This window comes from Macrotis lagotis, chromosome 1, assembly GCF_037893015.1.
Source record: "Macrotis lagotis isolate mMagLag1 chromosome 1, bilby.v1.9.chrom.fasta, whole genome shotgun sequence".
In the NCBI taxonomy this organism is placed as follows: domain Eukaryota; kingdom Metazoa; phylum Chordata; class Mammalia; order Peramelemorphia; family Peramelidae; genus Macrotis; species Macrotis lagotis.
Genome location: NC_133658.1, coordinates 148094662 through 148109676, shown reverse-complemented (window position 1 = coordinate 148109676; position 15015 = coordinate 148094662). Strand labels below are relative to the sequence as shown.

At 34.5% G+C, this 15015-nt stretch overlaps 1 long non-coding RNA gene across 1 annotated transcript in view; it reads left to right on the top strand.

Annotated features, from left to right (window-relative positions):
- Positions 1 to 15015, top strand: part of LOC141514398 (uncharacterized) — a 104545-nt gene that overhangs the window by 56265 nt on the left and 33265 nt on the right. Inside the window, exon 2 of the long non-coding RNA XR_012476023.1 lies at positions 4687 to 4822. This is a non-coding gene — a long non-coding RNA (uncharacterized LOC141514398). The remainder of the gene's footprint in view (positions 1 to 4686; positions 4823 to 15015) is intronic.

Here is a 15015-nt window from a genome sequence, read left to right as displayed (position 1 = left end):
CTGATACAATTCTAAACATAATAAGGAAAAAAGACTACTAAGTCATTTGGGTTTTCCTATCCAAGGCTATATAGCCTTAGTTATGAAATGTTTCCTCGCTTTTCCACACCTGATCGTTTTTCTAGTTATTTCTTTACTATGTTTTTCTTTCTTAGCACTACAATTTCCAACTCCTCTGGAAACTTGGGTTCTGCCCAAGTTTTTCTCCTGAGAGAGAGAGAGAGAGAGAGAGAGAGAGAGAGAGAGAGAGAGTGGGGGGTAAGGGTGGAGAAGTTGGGAAGCATGTAGTCTTGTAGTCTTGGACCAAAATCTCATCCAAGCTTATTTTGCTTAAGGACTGAATAAATCAAATAAATATAATCTCTCTCTCTCTCTCTCTCTCTCTCTCTCTCTCTCTCTCTCTCTCTCTTATGTGGAACCATAGCTAGAGCATTGAGCTTGGAAAGCAGGAAGACTCACCTTTGTGAATTCAAATCTGGTCTCAAACACTATGTGTTTTCTCTGTGAACCTGGAAAAAATCAATTACTCTTATTTGCCTTGGTTTCTTTATGTATAAAATGAGAAGACAAAAATGGCAAGCTACTCCAGTATCTTTGCCAAGAAAACTCTAAAATGGATCATGGGAGGTCAGATATGACTGAACAACAGTCTCTTGTAATGTAGTCCCAAATGAAAAATTACATACTGGATATTATCTAGATTTCCTATCAATATCTTAAATTCAATATATCCTTACCCACTAAACCTATTTCTCTTCCAATTTTCCTATTTCTTTTGAACATCTTTACAGTTATCCAATTTTGTAACTTCTAAATCATCCTTGAATCTTCCTTATCTACACTGATTCTCCATGTCACCATATCTAAATTGGCATCGTCATGATTCTGCTTCTGTAACATCTCATGCTTCCTTGTGATATACCTATTGCCCTAATTCAGACTCTTATCACCTCTAGTCTGAACTATTGTAAAAACTAATTGGTTTCTCTGTGTTTAATCTTTCTCCTCTGAAACCCATCTCCAAGCAGACATCAAAATAATCTTCTTAAAGCTTAGGAATAGTTCTTAGAAATAGGTCTTTCTGTCTCCATTCTCTGTATTCAAAATCCATCCATCTTTCAAACTGCTACCATTTTATTCCTTCTGTAAATCTTGTTTTGCTCTTGGGTTTCAATACTGTCATTCTACTGCTTAAAGGTTTTGAATGATTTCCTACAATCTAAAAACAAATATTATAGTTTTCAGCTTGAGATCGAAAAATTCCATGATATTCTAATTTTCCTTCATTATCTTGCACTTTCCCACTACACAGACTATGAATTCTAAAGAAACTAGACATAATGCTATACATCGCAGATTTTTTTGGTCTCTCTCTTTCTTTGATCACATTGCTTACTACTTGAAATTCCCTTCACTATCCAATCTCCACCTCTTGAAATATTACTCCTACTTCAAGTTCCAATTCCAGTTTAAAGGCTAGTTTATCCTGATTCTCTCCTCATCAATAATGAACCTTGGTCTTTTGGTCTCCCTATCAAGTAGTTAAAGTGTTAACAAGCAAATTATTCACAAATTCCTTTTATAAACTGAAAATCCATATTTGGTTTTAAGATTATAAATGCCAGCTACATGAGCAATTTAGAGGAATACCATGATATCTAAAAAAAGGAATTTAGGAGGGAAGGAACAGAAGGGTTTTGGAAGAAAAATGAATGAGTGAGTCCATGACACTCTGACTATGTGATCCTACATATATTACTTATGCTCTCAGTTCTCTTTTGTTGTGGTGATTCAGTTGTTTTTTCAAGTTGTATCTGATGACTGACATCATGACCCCATCTGTAATTTTCTTGGCAAAGATACTGGAAGATATTACAATGGTGTGCCATTTCCCTTCTCCATCTCATTTTATAAATGAGGAAACTGAGATAAATGTGGTTAATGACTTGTCCAGGGTCACATAGCTAGTAAATATCTGAGACAGGATTTGAATTCAGGTCTTCTTGACTCCAGGCCTGTGCCTAGATTCTATCTACTGTGCCCTCTAGCTGACCTCTCAGTTCTCTAAGTAATTCTATAAGTTGCAGAGAAGACACTGACCTGTACTGGAAGACAGATTTTTCCAAATCCTGTAATTCCCTCTCCCAATGAAATTACAGATATAGTATCAGGGAGTTGTGTTGATCCAGGAGCTGTGTTAAGTTCTGAAGATTCAAATACAAAATTGCCCTCGAGGAGCTTCCACACGAATAAGGAGAGACTATCTATCTATCTATCTATCTATCTATCTATCTATCTATCTATCTATCTATCTATCCATTTGTATGTATGTATGTATGTGGTAGCAAGGGAAAGGAGTCACAACGATGATGATTTGATCCATGGGGAAGTCATCTGACAAGTCCTTTTGCCTATGTGAGATGTGAAAAATGGGAGAAGAGGGACACATCATAAGATAGCTGCAGTTGCAGTCCTACTCCAATCATTTTCCCTCGATTACAATAGAAACTCAATAGGGTGTGATCATTCCTAATAGAGACCAGATGCATAAGTAGGAATTTTTGTGCTAGAGACAAATTTATCTGGAGAAAAGGGTAACAGAAGATAGTGACAACACTGAATGATACTTGTACCATAGATACAGTCTTTCCTGTTGTCCTGAGAGTTGGTCTGTCACCATACAAATCTTGGGGAAGGTAGCTACTAAGAGGCAGTATGGTGATGGTACCTTGGGATTGACTATGCTACAAGATACTCTGAGTCAAATGACCATGAGATAAAATGAAACTGATGATCATAGTAGGAAGCTACCTTTTCTACCTCCAATTCATCAAGCTGCCTTTCATTCTCTTTTCCCACCCACCAGGATATTGGGAGATTCCTGTTACCCCAAGCTAGTTGTAGATTTGCTGCTGACTTAAAAATAGAAGGGAAACTACAGGCCTGTAATCAGAAACTTTAATTTTTGACATTTATTATTTGTGGAGTTTCTGTTTTCTATATGGTACTATTGTTTTCTTTTTTAAAATTTAAATTTATTTTATTTTTAATTTCTGGAATATATATGGTATAAAATCTACTATAATAAAAAAGATAATTGCAGACAAAACTACAAATAAAGTATGTACAACTTGCTATTCCTTTTAAATATATAATAAAGTCATCATGTAAATTACTTTTTTTCTTTCTTCTACCACTCTAGAGATGGCTACCACTAATCACAAATATGCATATATATATATATATATATATATATATATATAGGCAGATATGTGTGTGTGTGTGTGTGTGTGTGTGTGTGTGTGTGTGTGTGTGTGTAAACTCATTCTGTTCACTTCTATTTACAAGTTCCTTCTTTGGATGCAGATAGCATCTTTCTTCATATGTCCCCTGTTATCAATTTGGTTATTTATAATATTCAAAATTACTTATTCGCTCAAAGTTGTTCTCAAAACAATAGAGATATTACTGTATAATGTGTTCTCTTAGATATGCTTCATTATTTCATGCAAATTGGTCCATATTTTTCTAAGATCATCAAGCCCTTCATTTTATATAGCACAGTAGTTCTATCACAATATTATTTTTAAAAATTCAATAGGGTTGATAATTCTTTGGGGACCTCTTCAAAGTCAAATCTTCACAGAGTTTAGGACCAGCCACAGTCACATTGCAAATCTCAATCAGGAGTTCTGAGAAAGAATTTGCCCCAGAATAACCTTTCCTCCTTCCAAGTTATATTGCTTAATGCTGTTCTTGCTCAGTCTCTCCTGAGGACCTTTCTATGGGCATAGCAAATATCAGAATTAAAGGCATCTTGACTTTATGTCATTCCTCCTGCCAAGTTTTATGGGGGATTAAGATAATTCTTCTTAATTAGTATTTGGCTGACTCACCTAAAAATGATTCATTCTCCTTTTTCTTAAGAGATTTTTAGCATTTTTACTGAGGGCATTTTTCTTTTCGGTATAATTAAGTCCAACAGAATCTGGACTGGGGGGGAAGCAAAGGAGGTAACTGTCAAGGACACAAGAGGCAAGGGGTTACAATTAAGAGTGCTTTTAATATGACTTTTTGAATATATATATATATATGTATGTATGTATACACAAAAACACGTTTTATGCCTGAAAATTCTGCCATATGTGGTTAGAAGAGGTGTGTGTGTGAAATATTGTGTAGTAGAATTTGGAGTTAAAGAAGTAGGTTTCAAGTCATAGGTATGCCACTAGGTAATTGTGGTACTTAGGTCAAGTCACTTTCCAATCTATGTCTCAGTTTCTCCACCTGAAAATTTGAGCAGCGCTAGATAATCTCTAAATTTACTTTCAGCTCTAACTCTGTGATCCCAAGTCAGGTCATGAATACTAATAATGAAAGCTCAAAACTTCTCAAAGATGACAATGAGGTGAGTTCCTTGAAACCTTTAAATCTTGCTGAGAATAAAAGAGAGGATAAAAACTTGGTATTGCTTTATTGGAGAAGATAAAGTAAAGGAGGTTTTAATAGGGTGGTCGATAAAGGTAGAATACTGGAAATTAAGGAAGGAACTTAGCTGAAAAACTTAAAACCTCAGAACTCTAGAGAGTGATGGAAGTTGTTTTCCATCCTTTTAAATAAACAATTCCTTCTTTTGTCTCTCCATACAATTTTACTAATTTTTTTTTGTTTCATGATCACATGCAGATTTTTTGTACCTCATTTCTTTTCTGAAAAATAATCCTTCCCTTGCACAAAAGAGAAATAGTGACACAATGAATGCATCTGATAAAACATGAAACAGTCTACAGGCATAACCCTCACTGTTCTGTACAGAAAGAAGGTAAGTACTTCATCCTCTCTTCTCTACAGTCAAGATTGGCTAGTATAACTATTCAACATTCAGCTTCATTTCACTGTGCTTTTTATTTGCATTGTTATAGTTGCTATAGTGTTCTCTTGGTTCTGCTTATTTTATCCTTTGGGAGTTGATCTATCATCAATTTTTTTTATTCTTTATAATCAAAATTTCTTACAATGCAATAATATTTCTTGATGTTTATATGCCAGAGCTTGTTCAGTTGTCACTACCATAAAAGTCAATTACAAATATTTAGTTTATATAAGACTTTTCAGTCTTTGATCTCCATGGGGTGGGATCTTTAGATTAAAGGACATAAAAATTTGGCAACTTGTCTTACATAATTGCAAATTGTGTTCTAACTTGTGAATTGGTTGAACCAATTTAAAGCTACTAACAATGCATTTCTATATCTGTCTTCCTGTCACCTTTTCAGAATAGACTATCCTTACCTTCTTAATTGTTACCAGTTTATTTGTTGTTATTTAATTTGAATTTTTCTTGTTATTAGTAATTTGGAGCAATTTTTCATACAGACATCAATAGTTTCAATTATTCCTACGAAAAATTTCCAACTTTTGACCACTATTTTTGAGAGGATTGTTCTTTCTCATATATTTCTATTAGGTTTATATATATTTTGGATATCATACTTTTATCTAAAAGATGCTTGGCAAAATTTTTTCTTAATTGACAGACTCCTGTTTTATCCTAACATTGATGCTTTTATTTTGTTTGTACAAAAGCTTTTAAAATTTTATGCAATCTTTTATACTGACCTCTACTCCTTGTTTGGTTGAGAATTCTCCAATTTGTACTTCTAAATACTATGTCCTTTCAATTTGATATTTTTTTTTTAGGTTTTCGCAAGGCAAATGGGGTTAAGTGGCTTGCCCAAGGCCACACAGCTAGGTAATTATTAAGTGTCTGAGACCGGATTTGAACCCAGGTACTCCTGACTCCAAGGCCAGTGCTTTATCCACTACGCCACCTAGCCGCCCCTCAATTTGATATTAATGTGAATTTTATATTTAAATTATCCATTTGGAACTTACTGTAGTGTGTGGTGTAAGATGAGTTACTCTGTATTTGAGTTACTCTGTGCTCCTGTTTAGAGAAACTCAGTCTGGGAAATTGTGAATTCTTCCTCCAAGGACCATGTGATTTTACTTCACAATTACTTCTGAATTTGTTTCCCTCAATCCTCCTTTGAAAAACAAACCTTTCTTTGCACAAAAGGAAAAGAAAAAAATAGTTAAGTAAAACCTTCTGACACAGTGACTACATCCTATTCTATTGAGATGAAAAATTTATTTTTTATAGTTCCTAGGGACTAAGAAACATGAACAAATTTAAGAATGTGCACACAAAAAGTAAACACAAACATACATATAAATATATATATATGTGTATATATATGCAAGACATATGCAGATATTGTACTTGGTATCAAAAGACAGGTTCAAATCATTCCTCTGAAATTTATTTTCCAAGTGGCCACTGGAAAGTCACAACCTCTCTGAACCTCAAGCAGCCCTCTAAGGTAATAAATTAAAGATAGTTGAGATCTCCATTGTCTTATGGAGTTTTCATTCTAATTCATTCAGATATCTTTAATGATGAGTTATATCAGGTTGCCTATATATGTTATAAATCACCAAAAGATTTCTTTGTAAAACCAAATTACCAGAGGTTGAATTATTCAAAGAATTATAGGACACTCAACAAGTTCCAAAGTCTAATTTAGTTTTTCTTTTTATGATCTCAAGTGGCATAGGTTTAATGCTAGGAATGTAATATTAGGTTTAATTTTAGAAATATGATATTTTGTATTTTTAGATCCAAGGTGACTCTCCAGTGTTATCTCCAAATCTGTCTCCTTGAAGACAGAGAATCCTAGCACCTCCTTTATCTCTTATATTATGTTAGGAATGTAGAAAAAGTTTCCAGTTTAGGAATATAGGGCTGAATTGAAAATAAGCTTACCTAATTACACCTAGTAAAGTGGGAGGAAAAAGGTTAAGGAGAAGGTATATAAGCCTAAGAATAGAAAATATGATAGTTTGGAGCTAGGAGTCTCTAGCAAAGGAATAATGGGGGGGGGGGAATCTTGGTATTTGGTCAAAATATGCTAGATTTAAAACTAGAAGGGAACTTAGAGGCCACTTAGTCTAACCATTATCTTTTTATTAAACTGGATCTGGCCATAGTACTTTCCCCTTTCCCCCTTAATTTGAAAAAAAGCAAAATTTCAATATTTCATTTGTACCTCTAGGATCAAATAAAAATCCTCTAACATTCAAAGCTCTGTATAACCCACCCACTACCTCAATTTTCACAATTTTCTTACTCCTTGTTCTCCTACTTACATTCTTCCTTCCATTGACATTGACATCCTTGTTTTTTTCACACCAAAAAATCTCTCTTGACTGAGTGCTTTCTTTCTTTTTTTTTTTTTTTTTTAAGGATTTTTCAAGGCAAATGGGGTTAAGTGGCTTGCCCAAGGCCACACAGCTAGGTAATTATTAAGTGTCTGAGGTCGGATTTGAACTCAGGTCCTCCTGACTCCAGGGCCAGTGCTCTATCCACTGCGCCACCTAGCCACCCTACTGAGTGTTTTCAATAGTGGTTTCCCATGTCAAGAAGTCTCTTCTTCCTTATCTCTGTCTACTGGCTTTCTTGACTTCTGTCAAATTACAACGGAAGTCTCATTTTCTACAAAACCCCTTTCCCAATACCCCTTAATGCTGTTACCTTCCCACTTTTGATTATATCTCCAATTTATCCTCTATAAAACTATACATTTTTTTCATGTTGTCTCATTATATTCTTTCATTAGACTGGTGTCTTGAGAGTAGGGAGTGGTTTTTACCTTTTTTTGGGGGAAGGGAGCTCTGACCATTAGTACAGGGTCTGAAATACAGTAGAAGACAGATAAAGAATGGAAAGCTAGAAAGATTGTTACTTGCCCACAAACCAACATAGCAAAATAACCAAGCCAAGATTTGAACCAAACTCTTCTGACTCCAAATCCAATACTCTTCCAGCTATCATTGTAATGAAAAAAAAAATGCAGATTTTCAATCATTTATATCTAACTTGCTATGTAAATGGATTGTGTCATTAGGTGGCATAGAGGATATAACACAGCTCTGCAGTCAGGAGGACCTGAGTTCAAATTTGACCTCAGCATTTGATATTTTTAGCTGTGTAACTCTGAGCAAATCACTTAGCCTCATTGTACTATGTCTTCTTGCCCCGCCTCTTCCCTTCCTCTAATTAGTTTTAAATCTATGCTTCCATGCCCCCTTATTGAATACAATCTTTTTTTTATTGTGATTTGAAAAGAATACTTTTAACTTCTTTTCACTACGAAATTTTTATGTGCTGATATATGGTCAGAGCTTTGTACCATAAACCACTGAGAAAAAGGTGTATTTCCTTCTATTTCCAATCAATTCTCTCCAGATAACTATCATCACTAGATTATTTAAGATTCTATTCTCTTCTTCTTTCTTTTTTTTAGATTTACCTCGTTTTGAGAGCGGAAGATTAAAAATCCCCAACTATTATAGTACTAATATCCATCTCCACTTGTAATTCATTTAACTTTTCTTTTAAAAATTTAGATGCTATCATATTTGGTACATATAACTTCCATATTGTTTCATTGTCTATTGTACTTTTTTATCAAAATATAGTTACCCTGTTTATTTCTTTTAATTAATTCTAGTTTAGCTATAACTTTGTCAGAAATTATAATTGCTGTTCCTGCTCTTTTGCATCAGCCAAAGCATACATTTTCTCTGTTTCCATTTTTATTCCCTGTGTATATCTCTCATTCTTAAATTTGTTTCTTATAAACAATAACTTGTTGGTTTATGATTTTTCTGCTACTGTTTTGTGGGTGAATTCATTCCATTCACATTCAATAATCATGATTTGTGAATTTCCCTTCATCTTATTTTACTCACTAGTGTCTTCCTCAACCTCTCTTCTCACCTTATCCCTGTTACCTAATCTTTTCCCCTTTTCCTTTTATTTCTTATTCTACTCATCCAAGAGTCCCTTACTAATTTTACCCTCCTATCCTCCTGAATCTTAATGTCCTCCCACTTCTCAAATTTCTTCCTTTTCATTGTCCCTCAGTTCTCTCATCCAAGTCCAGCAGACTTCTCCACCAAGATGTACACCTTGTTTCCTCTTCAATTCTGATCTGATGATACCAGTCCTCCATCTCCACCTGCTTTCTCTATATCAGTTTTTTCACTCCTCATTTCTATAAGTTTTATATAAAAGATCCAGAAGAAATATAAAGAAAAATTAAACTTTAATATAAGGAACTCATTAAGGAATGTTTACTTCTTTAATATGAAAATGTTATCAGAATTCTTAAAATTGTTATCACTAATAGAGTAGATTGAAAGAAAATTTGGGACTGCATTGTGAATGATGGGGTGATTCTAAAAAATAAAATTGGATAGGAAAAGGTAAAAAGGTAAAAAAAGTAAAGAGCAGCATTTATTTCATACAAAAGGAAGACTTTCTTAGTTCCACTTAGTATCTGTGTGACCCTGGGCTAGTCACTTAACCCTCTCTGCCTCAATTTCCTCATCTGAAATGAGCTGGAAAAGGAAAAGTCAAATCATTCCAGTATCTTTGCCAAGAAAACCCCATATGGGGTTATGAAGATTGGAACACAACTGCAACATGATTGAACAACAGCAACATATGAATGAACACTGCTCTTCTTCCATGTAAAAACTGTAATATCATCACCACCACTCTCCAAGCTACTAGCAAACAAAACCTTTAATGACCAAGCATGATGGTGAAGTCGGAAGTTAGGACAGTATGAAATTTATTAAGTCCAGGAGACACAGAATGATACTCACAAGATGCTTATTTGATGCCTTCAGCCGAAAATACTTCAGAAGTTATTGTGAAAGCCTTCATATATTAATATTATCCCTAAAGGAGAGGTGAGGAGTCAGTCAGAAGTTAGTCAGGCTTATGACAAGGTAGAGCAGTGTGATGCAATCTTAAGACTGATGAACTTAGAGTAAGAAGATCTGGGTCTAAATCCCAAATTTATTTCTTGCCACCTGAGTCACCTAACCTCTTGAGAGTCAGTTTTCTCATCTCTAAAATGAAGAGGATGGGTTAAGTTGCTTCTATGGTTCTGCCTGATCCAAACCTATGATGACCAAGGGGAAAAAACCATATAGCAAGGGTCTACTTCATGCTAAGAGACAGAGATGCATCATAAATGTTTGTGGACTGATATGCCACTTAGGCATTATGGATGCATACCTCTATTTTGAAGATGTTTATGATGAACATTAGTGAAGAGGGTATGAATTAATTTAACTCATTCATAATTAGCAATAGACTATCATTCCATCATCATAATAGGAGTCAAAGGAAAATTTGTAAAGTACTTTTTAAGCTCAGATATGCTCATCTGCCTTAGGTTCACTTGATTGGAAGAGAAGAGATCTCTGCTGAAACATCATTAGAGGATGCAGGAAGTCAGGATGGGCAAACCTCTGAGGTCCCTTCCACCTGAATTACATCTGAATTCTATGATTCTATGAAAGTTACCAAATGTTGAAACTTTCAGCCTTTATACATGTTATTTACAAAGAAGTTTCTCCTTCCTGTTGTTATTTAGTCATGTCCAACTTTTTGTGACCCCTTTTAGGATTATCTTGGCAAAGGTACTAGAATGGTTTGCCATTTTCTTCTCCAGTTCATTTTACAGATGAGGAAACTTAACAGAGTTAAGTGTTTTTTTTCCAGGGTCACACAGTTAATAAGTGTCTGAATCTGGATTTGAACTCAAGTCTTTTTGACTCCAAGTCTTGCACTTTACCACTGCATCACCTAGTGGCCCAGCATCTTTGCCAAAAAAACTCTAAATGGGGTCATGACAAGTCAGAGACAACTGAATCAACTAGACTGAATAGCAAGGTCTATTCTGAACTAGTCACTGTGACACATGAACTAGGAATAAAAGACAGTCCCTGCCCTCAGGGAACTTACATTCTAATGGAGGAAGACACACATAACAAGAACTTGATGTCAGGTTGGGGGCAGGGAGAGGAAAAGATGAAAATATTGGATGCATGGAGAGAAAAAAAGACAGCTGACCTGAACATCCTCGTAATCCTGAGTTTTAGGGAGGAGTCATCTAATCAGAAGGAGAGGTCACAACATGGTGAGTATTTCTTATATATGAATTTCAGAGCTGGAGAGAACTTTCAGGATAAAGAAATTTCTGGGGCACAGTAGAAGAGAGAGTCCGGAGAGCAGTCTAGAGATCATGACATGATCCTGGCCCTAGAGTCTGTGGAACTAAAATCCATTTTATCCTTGAAGCTTAATCCCTTTGTGATCTTGGACAAGCCAGACGCCCTGGGTCTCAGTTTCTTCATCCAAGTCCTTTTTAGCTTTAGATCTCCCAGTGATCTCATCTGTTGATGCAAACCCAGAATCTTCAAGAATGACTGTGACTTCCAAAATCTAAAAAATAATAAGCTAATTATTGGGAGGGGTACAGACATACAGTCTCTAAACCTAGTCTCTGGTATCTTTCAGAGTTTTGGAAGCCTAGTTCCCCTTATCTTATCTCATTGTATTTTTTGCTTTAGTTTTTTTAACAAGCATTTTCCTTTGCTCTATGGCTTTATAGGACCATCAAAAATATTAATTTTCACAAAGCACATTATTGATCCCTTTCCCACTTCTATTCAATTCTGAATAAAGCCCTTTCCTCTCCTACCTAGCAAGCCTTTCCTTGTCCAGAAAATTAAAAATATTAAAAAGAGATTTTTTTAAAGGAAAAAAGAGAACCAGCAAAACATTTAAGAAATAAGGGAAGAGACCAGAAGGTCTTCCAGAAGAAAGTTCAGGAGGGGATACAGATAAATAGGACAATGCCATGTAGAATGCAATTTATACTTTTTTAGGTTTTTTTTTTGGTAAGGCAATGGGGTTAAGTGACTTGCCCAAGTTCACACATGGATAGGCAATTATTAAGTGTCTGAGGTCAAATTTGAACTCAGGTCCTCCTGACTCCAGGACCTGTGTTCTATCTACTATGCCACCTAGCTGCCCCAGAATGTAATATATACTTAAAAAAAGTAAACTATGCAATAGAGGTTTAGTGTTACCAACAGTCATTTTTTCCCCCTGTTCTTAGATATTGACATCTTCATGTTTGGGATGTTTATCAAGTTTATCATAATGAAGGCTATGTAAAAAAATAAAAGATATGAATACAAATGAAATAAAAAATGAAGAGTTAAGCAAAACCAACCTTTATATGAAACATGCCTGAAGGCATTGAAGCTTTTTCTACTCGTGTTGTTGTTCAGTCATTTCAGTTGTAACTGACTCTTAATAATAAACCCATTTGGGGTTTTTGTGAGGAAGATACTGGAATGGTTGGCCTTTTCCTTCAGCTTATTTAACAGATGAAGAAATTGTTACCTGCCTGGGTCTTACTGCTAGTAAATGTTTGAGACTGGATTTGAACTCAAGAAGGTGAGTCCGCATTAAATTTTCAATATTTTTAATTTAACCCCCCTATTTAATTTAACAACCCTTTTTACCATTATTATCTAAATTACCAAAAATTACCATTGTTATCTAAAATTTTCTACTTAACCAGGTATGGTGGTTCATTCCTATAATACTAGCTACTGTGAAGGCTAAGACTGATCTTAAGCAAAGAAGTGGGTTATGACAATCAGAGATCTGCATCAGTTCATTTTTAATATGGAGAGCTCTTATATACAAATGGACTACCACACGCCAAAGGAAGGAGTGAACTAGCATAAGTCAAAGCAGAGTTAATCAAAAGCTCTCATGCAAATTATAGTAAAATTGGGCCCATGAGGAGTCTTAGTACTTTCAGCATGGACTAGATAGAGACCCAGTCTGTCTTAAGTTCTTTTTAAATGAATTATTTTTTATCTGTATAGTTTTTATGTGTATAGTTAAGTGGAAGAGATTTTTCTTTCCTTCAAAGTTGTACAAGGCAATTGGGGCTTTTTCCTCCAGGAGTTAATACTGGAGGAAGGGATATGTTTCTTTGCTACGAAAATGTTTTTCTAATGGTCCTTTGCACCTATGCACAGATTCATGGATTTGATTATCCATAATCATAAGTTTTATGAAGTTTAATAATTTTGTTTTTTTCAGTATGGCTTTATTTTACAATATTCTACCTAGAGACTAATGACCTTTATATTATCTCGGTACATCCCTTTCCCATGGCCACTTACTCTGGTTTTTGGAAAATCTATATATTTTATTATAGTTATTGCTCTTTGTGTATCTTTGAAAAACTTTTATTCTATTTCTATATTTTTCTGTTCAAACATTGTCATTCTCTCTTTTAGAGCCTCTAATTTTTAGAGATTCTCCAAATGTGTCTTGTCCATTCAGGATTTTCTTATTAATTCTCTTAAATTCTGTGTTAAGAGCTCTAATTTATTATTTTAAATTATTTGTTATTTTTACCTTATCTTTATTTTATCTTAAACTACTTTACCCAGATAATTGTTCCCTAAAACTAAAACTAAAAAATAATTGGAAAAAGCAATTCAAAAAAATTAATAAGCCTATTGAGGCCAGTAGTTCATGCAGTATTTCAAATCCTTAACCTGTCCCCTTGTTTCCCTCACAAAATCACAAATCTTCTTCCCCATCTTTCTCATATATCTTCTGCAACTTTTGTCATCCTTTCTATTTACATATAATTGATCTTCATTATTTATGAATTCCATATCTGTGAATTCACTTCCTGGATCAAAATTATTTGATATGCCCAAATCAATATTCAAACTGATTTTGAGGTCATTCAGTAACATGTGTAGCACTATGAAAAATTTGAATTCCCAGCTAAGGTTGAACAATAATAAAAGCTATAATGGACTAATATTTACACAATAGCAAGATGGTGCAATGGATAAATGATGCCAGGCCTGGGGTAAGGAAGGCTCATCTTCCTGAGTTCAAATCTGACCTCAGACCTTGATTAGCTATGTGATCCTGGGCAAGTCATTTGACACTGTTTGCTTCAGTTTCCTCATCTGTAAAGTGAGCTAGAGAAGGAAATGGCAAGCCACTCCTGTCTTTGGCAAGAAAACTCCAAATAGGGCCATGAATCTTATATAGGGTCAGTCATGGGGACATGATTGAAAAACATCTTAACAACTGAAAATCCAACACTTAGGATATGCCAGAAACCATGCTAAGCACTTTACAATTATTATCTTATTTGATCCTCATAACAACCCTGGGAGGTAGATGTGATTATTATCCCCATTTTACAGATGAGGAAACTGAGTTAAACCAAGATTAAGTAACTTGTCCAAAGACACATAGCTGGTAAGTATCTGATGTCAGATTTGAACTCAGGTTTTCCTGGTCCCAGACCTGGCACTCTGCCATCTCAGATTATAAACAAATATCTCTTTCCCAATCTATTTAGTGACACTTTTATTTAAATTTTTTACATTTTTACATTTTTGTTGGTGACTTCATTATTTAAAATGGTCCTTGAATGTAGACTGTAGTTTGAAATGCTGTCTAATATTCCTAAGCTCCAAGAAAACTGTGATGTCCCTTAGCAAATTAACATCATTCAGGCCTAAGCAATAGTGTTTTTGACCCTGAGTTCAATATTAATGATTATCAATATCGTACAATCAGAAAAAGGAAGAGAAAAATTTCCCAATCTGTACATGAGACTTCTCTAGAAAATGCTAAAATAAATGTGACTATTGACTTGCAGGCACCTGACCTGGGTTTTTCCTAGAAACAATAGTTCAGCATTTACTAATTAGTGTTCACTTTGACATTCCAGAAGATAAGTATGGCAAATGATGATAATTCCCTGTATCTCTAATTATTACTGATTTGAAAACAATATTTCATATTCTTATAAATAGTTTGAAATGCTTTTGAGAAGTGTTTGCTCAAATTCTTTAACAATTTATCCACTGGAGGAATAGTTCTTATATTGTGCTAATTCTGTCGATTAATTATTTGTGTTAATATTTTTGAATATCAAAACCTTAGCAAAGATTTTTGATGCAAAGATTTTTTTCTTTATCAATACCTTCTATTACTATCCTAGGTATATTTATTGTATCAGCACAATT